The following is a 12,468-nucleotide window of genomic DNA, read 5'->3' on the forward strand; positions in this document are numbered from 1 at the left end:
CGTATGCTATTTCTGTCTCATTTTTTCTCTAGTATTTAAAATCAGTGTCAGTATTGACAGTAGGCTGTGATGGCCACGGCCTATTTAATCAATACATCCGGTTATTTACACTTGTGTCCTAGACTGTAGTCCCTAAGGGTGGGGTTCATTGGACTCTAATACCCACCTGAGCCTTGCCTTGGGGACTGACAGCTTTCATATTATTCTGGGGAGCTCTCTGAACAGAGACGTGAGATTGGACGTGACTTTCAGCCCCCAGATTCCCTGACTCTGGACTCATACAACTTCACATAATAGGTGGAAGCTGCAAAGAGCAGATGTCAACAGTGGCTGCTGTGATGGGTTTGTATCTCACCCTTTCTTCTTTTAAACCTCTAACTGACATCTTTTTACCAAATCACATCAATTAAGTCCCAATTCCTGGGTATGCTCTTCCTTCTTTCTCCTGCCTTGTAGAATTGCAAGTTGACTCTGAATTTAGCTGAAATGGAACCTGGTGGGTTTTCTCCATTGCCCTTCACGGGGAGAGAGAGCCCTTTCTCTTCATTGCCAAGAAGAGGCAGGATTGAAAAGTTCTCATTCCACCTCCCTGTACGACTTGAATTGCACTTCTGCCAAGTTAAGGCGCAGGCATTTTAGCAATGGCTCCAACACCGGCAGGAGTGCCAACTTTAAATACGTGATGAACTGAATCAAAGGCATGAGAGAGAAGAGGAGTGGGGCCAAGGAAAGAGCCATACCATTTCCTCACTTGCTCTCCTGTGCCTCCACCCCAACACACTTGCATGCCCTCTCCTTCCTCCTCAAACTTTGGCAAGACATGATTGTCAGAGGTGAGTGGATCAGACTCATGTGTTAGCATTCTCCCTTCAATAGGACCATGTTTTCTGTCATCTCTTCCAGCTTAAGCAAGGTCTGGGAAGGCCTTCTGGTTTACCAGTATATGCCTTTATCATATACTCCCTTCTTTGGAAAGTGCTGCAGAGCAGAAAAGACTTAGGGTCCTAAGGAGAGGAAAAGCTGGCAATGGATGAGGAAAAAGAATGAGGGTGTTCATAAGGAAGAGCAGCTGGGAAAATCTCTTTGACATGGGTCTATTTATTTCACCTCTGTAGAAACAGACATCTCATACACAGAGGTGTGCCCTCCCACCTGTGCCTGGGCCCCAGGGTAGGTGGTCTGGGCTGAGGAGACCCTCACTCTCATGCCTGTTCGCTTGAAGGAAGTAGCTCTCATGCCATTTCTTGTGGTACTGTCTTGTTGACAGAGCTGATCTTGGGAATAATGGTATTCCTGGGGTCAATAGCTGTCAAAATGTATGTCTTGTAGCTCTAGAATCCAAGTAGATACCTGAGAAACTGCTTGACCCTCTCCCCACCCATCCCCCTGATGAGACCCTCCACAGCCATGCTCTCTGCTTTTATCTTTTTATGTATTTTTTAATTGTGCTTTAGATGAAAGTTTATAGAGCAAATTAGTTTCTCATTAAACAATTACTACGCATGTTGTATTGTGACATTGGTTGCCAACCCCATGGTATGTCAACATGCTTCCTTCTTGACCTTGGGTTCACTGTTCCCAGTTTTTCTGTCCCCCCGCCGTCTTGTCCTTGCCCCTGAGCTGATGTGTCCATTTTGTCTTATGGGCCTGTCTAATCTTTGGCTGAAAGGTGAACCTCAGGATTGACTTCAGTATCTTTTTGTATTTTTAATATTGGGGTTCTGTACAAGGATTTATTTGAAGATTGTTTTACACATGTAGATTGCCTTAAAGGCTGTCTCTGGGTCCTGAGTAGCAACCGGAATACTAGGTGATCATTCCACCCAGTGACACCAACCACTCCATGGGTGTTATGTCATTTAGCCTGATCAAGTCATACACAAAAAACATGTACGGAGTGTTGGCAATAATGAAAGCTATTTTAATTACAGACAGCAGACAGTATACAACAGGAAAAGCTCTGCGATGAGCAGTCCCTTGGCTCAAAAGCCATTCAGGCAAAAATGACAACTCTTTTATGCACACCGCACTTTGTGCCGTGGGCGAGGGACTTAAAATTGGGGGGCTGCCTTCTGCAGGCCCTCCTGGCCAGGTGAGCTTAATTAGGTGGGCTAAGAACTTCTCTTACACTTGCTTCCAACTAACACCACAGCTAAGAGACAGAGAAAAATCCTTCCCCCAGCCATTTTTTGTACCCCCAACCCTACCTGTCCCATTACATGCCATCCTGACTACCCGAGGAGGGGATGTTTAGACATCGTGGTGCCTAGCCCGGAATGGCATCTCTTTCACCCTACTGACATTTAGACAAACCATTAGGCTTTGGGGGATGCGTGGTCGTTTGTTCCTGAGGCACAAAGATACTGTCGGGGGAGGAACAGGGAAGACATGGCCACCTGGTTTGTCTGAAGGGTTGCTTCCTCACAAAGATCAAATTTTACCGTTGAAATTTGTAAACCATTGCCCTATATGGTTGTTTTGGGGACTGTAGTTAAAATCGTGTTTAAATCTTGACAGACAAGAGATTTGATGGTAAACACACACACAGTTTCATATAAATAGTAAGTTTTCTATTCTTTCTCTAGGCCTGAAGACAGGGAATGGCAGTTGTTTTATTCTGTTGTCTCTGAGATGTCATTAAGGGCAGTGTGTATTAAAGTAGAAGGCAGAGGTATAAGACAACCAGTGAGTGTGCTCACTACTTAGATTATTTAACATGTTCAACACAGACGTGGAGGACATATTTGTAAAGCATCCAGCTGTATCTTTAAAATTAGGGTCATTTTAATAGTGATGCGTGATGTTACATAAGTAGAGTGATCTTCAAAACATTTGCTCAGTTGATCATGTTCATAGGGTCAACTTTGACCAGATTTTTGTAAAAGCTGATATCCCTAACTTCCTTTTCTCTGCATGGATAGTATACTGAATGAAAGACTCACTAAACATAGCAAAAGTGATAGGCTTGCCTGGGTTTGCTGCTCCAGGACAGAAATAACCTTAAGAAAGTGATCATTATCCAGTACCTTTACTGGTGTAGGGTGGTCTGCATACAGGTCCCACAGACCAGGGTAGGTGACAGGTAACCACTTCGATGCTTGGAGTCAGAGGTATGTGTCCGAGCAAGGGGCCCTAGAGCAGGGCCGAGGGGTGGGTGCCTGGTGAGAGAAGCGAGGTAGCTGCTCTGGCTGGAATTGGGAGCTAAGACTTCAATGATTAAGGTCTGAGAGATTGACAAGAAGCACAAGGAAGAGCGATTGACAGCAGAGGCCATTAATGGGAGGAGCCACTGACCACAGGAGCTAAGGAAGGGCTCATTCTGCTCAAATAACCCACACATCTCCTGCCTGTAGCCTGTCCCTCACAGGTGCTGATGACCTGTGCAGTCAGTGGTCTCCGTCCATTTAATGGGGCCCAGACAGATGGACAGCTGTCCCCGGAAAGTTTTCTTCCAAATAGCTAAGAGCCAGAGTTTGTCTGGTTGTTGCTTATATTTACATAATTATGACTTGTTAACAAGGACAACATACCCCGGTAAATACTGTGGCCTTTGGGATTTTATTATGGAAAATGAAATAGTTGAGAATGCATGGTGGTGACATTCTCTGGAAAACTATACTATGAAAATTCAGTATGAGCTAATTTGTTACCTGGAATCCATTCTCATGGAAATGATGCCTAATGGTTAGTGCACTAGCAATACTTTGGTGTTGATCTTGGGAATTCTGCCATTTCAGTAATGTTGCTTTGCCATTGGCTATTATCAGTGGTGGTACTTTGATGCTGAGCTGGGAGCAGGCCCCAGGAAGCAAGGAATGCTGCTGGGCTTCTGCACAGGACAGGACAGAAAGAAAAAGAGGTAGGGTGCCCCGAGGGGTATCATCTATCTGGAGTTCTTTTCTTTACTGGGTAGAGTGGGGGCTGTGAGAAGACCATCTTTCTCTTAGTGTCGGTGGTTAATTCTTTATTGTTGTGCATATAGTTTTTAAAGTGTTGCGCTCTCATTCATCCTAAGTCATAGGATTTGGAAGGTCCCCTGGAAAGCCAAGGCAGTGCGATCACTTGCTGAGTACTTCATGTATGCTGGTGAGGCAGGCTTTGTATGTCCCTGGACTCATAGCCTACCTCCCTCCTCCCTCCCTTTCTTCATCCACTGTGTCCTGAACATCTACAACACTACCTGTTGGAGATGCACAACTGATGGGACACTCACAGCCCCTTGGAGAAGGCAGGCACACACTGTAATGGCTAATGGCTGTTGTTATTAGAACTGTTATTAGTCGCATAGACCTGATGCTGGCTGCTAGCCGGACACTGTTCTGAGCCTGTGGCTTGTACTAACACGTTCAATCTTTACCACAACCTGGCAGGTAAGGAACTTCCTGAGGTCAGGTGGCTGGTTTGGGGAGGCCCTGGAGTGTTGGCCAGGCTGACTGGCAGGGGTCAGTGCAGGCAGAGGGACTGGCCTGACTCAGGCAGTGGCTGAAGTGTGTGTGTATGCTCTGGGAGGTACAGTGTGACCGGTGGATCTGGGGCCGAGTGTGCACTGGGGATGGTGCAGGAGGCAGGGAAATGGAGGAAGGAGATTAGAAATGAATTCATAGACAGAAACATCTAATTTATGTGTGGGGGTGCCAGCAGATCACCTGCTGAGAGGGGTGGCAATCAGGGTTGTGGGGGCTTGGAGGTCGTAGAAAGGCTGCAAGTCTTTGCTGGCAATGGGCACAGCTGCTACAGTGGACAGCCTGGTGTGCACGGGGGAGGTTGCAGGGCCACAGGCCTCTTCCTCTGGTGACTCTGGAGGTTTCACAACAGGGTGCCATAGGGCACTAGGCAGGGTAGTTAAGGATGCACTGAAGGGTTAGGAAAGGAAGCACGGTAGAATCGATCTTACACTTGACATTGTGCACTTGGTGCTGGCATTAAATGTACATGAGCTCAGACTCCACCATGAAGAGAGAAGGAGATCAAGGTCTTTGGAGAAAAGCAGGGAACTTTAGAGGATGTCACAGAAGTTAGGTGGTCGGACACCATATTTGAAGAGTGGCTATCTGGAGTTTAAGGTTTACAAAGTTTGGTGACAAGGTTAGTTTGTAAGGAAAGGTAGTTAAAGCTAAGCAGGAAGTAAGTTCTCTGAAGTCCAAGGAGTACAGGCCAGGGTGGCCACCCAGTGTTAATGACTTCCAGGAGAAGCCACGGAAGGGTATTTGATGGGGGCGCTCTAGTTTGGTGCCAAAGTTCCTTATAAATTCAGGGGCTGACTGGAAGTCAGGGATAGTAGTGACCACAAGGGCTGTAGAACGGTGGAGCCAGAGGGCACAGTTGTCCAGGGGGAAATGGCTTGTGGATGGAGGTGAGCATGGCCTGATGCAGGAGCTGCATGTGGGGGTAGGAGGCCGGGCAGGTGAAGGCTGGCCCTCCTTGGCCTCTGAATGAATGGGCTTTACAGGCAGCGTAGCTACCCTCCCAGAAGGCGCCTGGGAGGGCCAGGTCTGGCCAGGCCAGGTCGGGCAGGGTGCAGACATGGGAACAGGGACCCCTAAGTGTAGTGGGAGGAAGAGTCCCTGGGGAGGAAGTCCAGGCAGAGGCATGAGATGGAGACAGAGGAGGGGCTAGGGGGACCTGGATTTGTTAAAGTCAGTGGTTTTATTTTTTCAAATCATATCTTTATTCCCAGAAGATACATTGACTTAGGCATCAATTTGATGTGCTCTTCCTTGTGGTGGCATTTCCATGATTCCGTCAGCATCCGCTCCGACTGGCTATCAGGGCGGTGCTTCCTCAGCAGTCATCAGTGGCATCTCGTGGACAGCAGCACCCCAGATCCTTCAAGAGTGGGTAGTTCCTCTCAGTGTTAGCTTTGTCTGGGGCCCGGAATGTGAGGGCTATCTGCCTGCAGCATCTGTCTCCTTCCTCATGGCCCAGATTTATTCTGAGATTCCTGTGGACAAGGCAAGAGGGTCTCTTTCTCCTTTATGCTCTCTGCTCTCAGGTCAGGCTCTGTTGCAGAAATCCCCTCTTCACTCAAGGTGAGAGCCAGTGTCCTTTCTGAACACTCGGCATTGAACACGTACGTGTGTGTGTAAGAGAGAGAGAGATACTGATTGCCTGTGCTGTTTAAAACTACCATTTTTACCATGCGGTTCCTCAGCCTTAGAATATTCTTATTTTTAATTGAGATAAATTCACATGACATAAAATGCACCATTTCTACCATTTTAAAGCATACGATTCAGTGTTTTTTAGTATATTCGCAAAGTTGTGTAACCATCACCGTTATTTAATTCCAGAACGTTTCCATCACCCCCAAAAGAAACCTCATATCCACTAGTGGTCACTCACCTTTCCCCTCTCTTGTCCCTCAGCTTCTAGAAACCACTAATCTAGCTTCTGTGCCTGTAGATTTGCCTGTTCTGGACATTTCATATGAATGAAATCATGCCTTGGGTGGCCTTTTGAGTCTTCTTTCCCTTGGCATAGTTCTTTCAAGGTTCACCCACATTGTAGCATGTATCAGAACTTTACTTCTTTTTATGGCTGAATGATATTCCATTGTATGTACGTACCGTGTTTTGTTAATGGGCATTTGGATTGTTTCCATCTCTTGGCTATTATGAATCATGCTGCTCTGAACATTCACGTGCAAGTTTTGACTTAAGGATATTTTTGTAACTCTCATATTTACTACTTTTTAAAGTTTAAACTTTCTGTACCATCTTCCTAAGGGGCTTCCACTTCTGGAAGTTTATTCTGTCTTGGAGTTTCCAACAGAAATCCCACCAAACGTTTTGCAGGCCTTCTGCTTCACTTTGCCAACTGTTTTCAGAGATACTTGGGAAATCTACCCAGGCTTTTCTTTATTAGATTTATAACCCCATGCACAAAATTACAACTCTTCAGGGTTAAATGATTTGGAGGCTTTCAAAGTACCATGAACCACAAAGCTCCCGTCTGGCCAAATGTCAGCAGAGCCTCAAAAGACCATGTTGTTTCCGGAGAACTTAATGCTTACAGCCTGACTAGGCTCCATGTAATCAAAACCAGCTCGTGGGGACCAGATGGAAATGACAGCCTTTTGAGCGAGCCACTCAGTGGCTGTCAGCAACATAAACAGCAGGATCTGAAGGCCACAGTGGTGCCAGGTGCTTATAACAGCTCATTTATAAAGTTACCGTCAACACGAAGAAAACCCACCTTCAGCCACAAAGACCACTGAGCAGCATTAAAGGAAACACTCCTTTGAACCCATAACCAGTTCTGCAGTTTCTTTCATGCAAGAAAGACCCTGGTCAGTTTAAAAATGCTTATGTTCTCTTATTCAGTATTGGTGCTTTAGCGGCTGTTTTTCTTGCACAGTTGGCAAATTTACGAAGCAAAAGCCTGAGTCCAAGATTTCTGTACAAGGCTGAGACTCCAGAGCACATACACATGTAGGGTCGGTTACAACTTGGCAAGATCCCAGACGCTCAGGAGAGACACAGACATTTGCCTCTGTCCCAAACTAGATCAGTCAAGCCTGTCTTTCTAATCTCTTTTATTTTGATGGGCCTTCTTTAAAGAAAAATATTACGTGATCAGTTAGTTGCTGCCTTTACAACTGTGATGATTTTAGGGAATTTACTGAGCACAGGCATCACCCTCTGCCTACATCGATGATCTCACGTGGGCTGATGGAGTGGTGACTTTTATACGGGCTCTGATTCTGTGGTAAGGCTGAAGGTGGCAGAATAGGTTTTGGTTGTTTGCCCTGAAAAAAAAAAATTTTTTTTTTTTTTCTGGTGGGTTCTATTCACTCAAGGAGTGAAAATGCGGGTGCCCTGTGGTGATACCCAGCCAAAGCCAGATGAGTAAGACATTTGCTAAATCCACCTTGGTTGAATGTAACAAGTCCTGAGGTGAAAAGGAGCTGCTCAGCAGAATGCAGGGGCTTGGGGTTGAGAAGGAAACCGTGCAAAATATGCCCTACACAGTCCACGCTGCAAACTTTCTCCTGGCCACATGGAGCACGGAAGATAGAAACGGCTCCCAGAAGATGGAGGTCATAAGGCAAACCTTTTCCAGCTGGATTTTGGAGAGAGCAAATGGAGGCTGAAACTGTTTGTAAACCGAAGCAGGTTAGGTTTAACTTTCCAACATCAACTTAGATGGGGAGCCAGAAAAGCTTAGAAGTGAAGGCAGGAATCTGGCAGAGTTCTCTTTGGAAAAACACTTTTCTCCGCCTCCTCAGCCTCCAGAGTTCAAATTTCACTAAACCTGATTGCACTAAACTCCACCCTCGTGTTTACATTGCACAGGCCTTTTTGGCTGAATCAAAGTCCCACACGTACCCAACAAGATCATTTACCTTTGGCAATAGCTGGAGCAAAATTGGGGAGCCTGTTGAGAGAGGAGGCACACTCCCAACCCTAGTTGCTTTTCTGCTGCTGCTGAAGACTTGCTGCAAGGAAAACTGGGTCTAACACAGAGACGGGGAGCTGCTGGGCTGTTTGAGGACAGGTAAGCAGGGTGCGTGCGTCTGCGTGCGGTTTCTTCCTGGCACACAGATCTGACACAGAGCCAAGCTCCTGGCAGAGACTCGCACACTAGACCAGACTCCAAACGGGGCGTAGGTGGTGCGAAGCAGCAGAGGGCAAGCCTTGGAGTTAAATAATAGGTGAAGAGAAGTTTTAGCCTGGGAAGAAGGAGTGTCGCTCAGGACTTGTTTCGGTTTGCCCTTAGGAAAGAATATTCGTTGGTACATTCAAGGAGTACATCCAAAGAGGCTCACTGGCGTCTTCTTTGGGAGGGTCTAGGGATGAGTGGAAAGGTGTTGGTTGGTGTTTGGAAGCTCTTTGCCCAGCATCACGCCTGGCTGGCTAAGGTCGCCTTTGGTTAAGCTGACAGCACCTCCTGTTTACCTAGCCAGCTCAGGTCTGAATGTGTTTTCACAAGTTCAGAGTGCCTGAAAGGAACTCGTCTACAAAGTCAGAAGGCTGCAAAGATAAATGTCTTTGGTATGACAAGGCCATGTCGGTGGTATGGGCTTCCCAGGGGTGGCCCAGGAAAAGGCTGTCTTATAGGAGCAGGACTTCATTCTGTGTAGGGTCTTGGTGGTACTTTAGCCAGGCCTGGGGGCCACACGTCCTAGCATAAGCCCACTCTGAGCTCCGGCGCTTGGTTACCACAGCATTCCGGAGCCCTGCCCTGAGGGCCTCCAGCAGCACTTGGCACGCCGCCCGGCACTCACAAGGCACGCGTGTCTCTGAGGTGGAAGGTGTTCCCTCTTCTGAAAGGTGCTATATGGGGCGTTTCTGTTTGGAATGTCCCACGCCTGCTCTTGTTTTTATTATTTCTGTGCTACTCTGTGTTTCTCTAAGAATGTACAGCATGCCTTGTTTTTAGAAAAAAAATGAAGACATTGCTCAGCTTTGCCCCACTGTCCAACCTGGCAGTCCTTTACAAGGTTTCTGGGGGTGTGCTCCTACTGCCAGGCCTCTCTCTTGCCTTAGGGCTTCTTGCCTTACACTTCAGAGGGGGTTTGTGTGTGTGTGTGTGTCTGGGTGCTCAGCAAGGAGTTTGCTCTCAAAGGTGAGACTGACGCACCAAGAGAAGTTATGTCTTAAAATGGAGTTATGTCTGGCTCTCTGCCTAAATAAAGGAATAGAGGGTGCTTTCTATAAAAAAAAAAAAAATTTTTTTTTTTTTTTAGAGATCGAAAATGCCAATGCTTCTGAGCCCATGGGTTCTGAGCAGTTTATCATCATCTTCTGTTTTTGTTAAAAAAAATAAAAATAAAAAAGTCAGAGGAAAGGGCACATTTTCTCCAGCCCTGGAATATATCATAGTCATAGAGCCTCTAGTTTTGTAAATTAAAGGTAATATTTTCAAAAGCCCAAGCGTATTCATCATCTCTTAGCTCTTGACTTTCCCTGCAATGAAAAAGAGTTCAGTACAAAGGCAGGGAAACTTCAATTATGACAGAGGCAGAATCCTGTTGCAATAAAATAAAAATAGACTTTATTATAGTGAGAGATTACAAATGCAAGAATTAATGTCCCAATGAAAAAAGAGAGAGATTTTTGCCTTTTGGTGAGAGAACACCTATTGGCCATGAAAGAAAGTAGTCTCCTGCCTGGCCCCAGGTATCTTTCCTGACTTGGGAAGGGGTGGTAGTTGGGTGCCTGCAGTATGCGTCTACACAGTCCCCTCGGCCAATACTGCACGCCACCCCCACCTTCCCACTCTGCCAGAAGGTGGAGGCTTTCTCTGCTGCGTCACCAGCCCACTTCTCCAGGTCTTTCTCCTGCCTCCAGTCTACATTGAAGACGCTCTGAGCACTGGGGCTCTGTCCTAAGTCCTTGCTTCCAGCCTGCCTTGCCCTGTGGTTGATTTCCACATGCTTCTGAGACTATGATAGTGGCCACTGTGTTGGTGCCCACTAGAACCTGCCTACTCCAAAAGCACAGAAAATCTGGAATTCTATCAGCTGATTCCCCAGCTGCTCGTGTTCATTCAGGAGCACGTCTGGGGGAACCACCTCTAAGTACCTCAGTGGTCCTGTGGTGTGTGGAGATAGGACTCCTGGTGTGCACCAGGTGGTCCTGAGGGAGTAGAGCCCTCTGTTCACATACCTGTGACTGGAGCATGCGCCGACTTCCTCTGCCCCATCACGTGGTTGTAGTGTGAGCGTCAGGTGAGGAAATAGATATGAAGTGCTTAGAACATGGTAGCTGCTCAGCTAGTTTATTACTGCTGCTTTTGTCATCATCATTGCTATCAGCGAGTGAGGAAACTAAGAGTCAGAAAAAAACACTGTGCCTTAAACACAGTTGTACAGCTACTAAGAGCATGATCGGGGTTGTTTATCCAAAATTGGGAAAATTGATGCCCGGGAAGATTTGACTCATGTCAAACAATGACTTATGGAACTTGCAGATAAATTAAAAATATAAATCAACCCTTTACTTTAGATTTATATTGAAAACAATTTATCAGTGTAATTACCAAAATAAGCTGACCTGAGTTATAAAACCAAAAAACCAAACCCACTGCTGTTGAGTCGATTCCGACTCATAGAGATGCTATAGGACAGAATAGAACTGCCCCATAGAGTGTCCAGGGAACACCTGGTGGATTTGAACTGCTGACCTCTTGGTTAGCAGTCATAGCACTTAACCACTATGCCGCGAGGGTTTCCAACCTGAGTTATGTGTACTCATTAATTAGACACTTTGCAACAAACACTCTGATTCCCAAGTTCTGCGCCCAGAGGGTACATAGATATGAATCATGTGTGAATCTCAGGACTTCATCTCTGGGGCAAATAAGGGGGGTGTGCAGAAACTCAAATTTGCTGAGTGCCTCACATCCATGAAGTTCCGCGGTGACCCTGGTGCAGGTGTCCTTGTCACCCCACTGATGAACAGTCAGCTGGGAATCAAGCCCAGGAAAAGCATGCTAGCTAGTCTAGAGGGGAAGGGAGGACATGCCCATTATTAACTCTGATGAAAAAGTCAAAAGCTTTATGCGTAGGGAGGCCCAAAAAGACTGAGGCAGGTACTCCAAGCCTCAGAGTTCCTAGCACCTTGTGGACTCTACAAAGAAGAGGGAAGACCCTTGAGGGACAGGAGGGGCGGAAGAGGGCAAGGGAAGGGGAGTGGGCCACTGCAGGGTGGGGTCCTTCACACTGGAGTCTCATTTCTCTTTTGCTTTCATGATCATTTTTAAGAAATTAAGGTATAATTTACATACAATGAAATTCACTCCTTTTAGTGTACAAGTCTATGAGTTTAACAGACATTCTCTCAGGAAATTCTCACCTCAATCAAGATACAGCCTAACAACTCATTCCTTCACACCCACCAGGGCCCAGCCCCACAGATCTGTCCTCTGACTACGTTTTTGCCCATCCCAGAATGTCATGTAAATGGAATCAGACACTACTTGGCCTTTGAAATCTTGCTTCTTTCACTTGGCACAGTGCTTTTGAGGTTCATCATGCCATTGCACCTGGATGATCATTTGTCTTTGAAAGCAAACTCTTTCCTTCTTCTTTAACCCAGGGTTTTCCACAACCTTTCTCTTTGGGAAGGCTATGGTTATGAGAAACCCTCCACTGGACCTGAGCCCTGCTATGTCAACATGGTGAATCTATTTAACTGGGTGGCACCCAGTGAGTCATTCGGATGGCGGGCTGGAGAGTGTCCACCACGAGGCAGGCACCAGTTGGGGTTTGGCACTGTTGGGAAACCAGTGTTCAGAGAAATTGCCCTCGCTCTCCTGTGGTGATGCAGGGCCTGGGCAGTAGGGAGCCTTTTGTTTCTCAGGGACTCCTGAGCCCATGGGGCTGCAGGCACAGTGGGGCAGTGGGGAGGGAACTGAGGTGTACGTGCAGTGGAACCAGTACCTAAAGTTACTAACTGTAAGGACAGAAATGCAAAGCATCCAGCAAGCACTTGCTTTTTCAGCTTAGGAAATGGAACATAAAAC

At 46.6% G+C, this 12,468-nt stretch overlaps 1 protein-coding gene across 9 annotated transcripts in view; it reads left to right on the forward strand.

The window, feature by feature from the left end:
- The window catches only part of TNS3 (tensin 3), a 337,654-nt gene that overhangs the window by 191,495 nt on the left and 133,691 nt on the right, over nt 1-12,468 (forward strand). The gene's annotated exons all lie outside the window — the stretch shown is intronic.

The sequence above is a fragment of the Loxodonta africana genome, chromosome 8 (genome assembly GCF_030014295.1).
Source record: "Loxodonta africana isolate mLoxAfr1 chromosome 8, mLoxAfr1.hap2, whole genome shotgun sequence".
Taxonomy (NCBI): domain Eukaryota; kingdom Metazoa; phylum Chordata; class Mammalia; order Proboscidea; family Elephantidae; genus Loxodonta; species Loxodonta africana.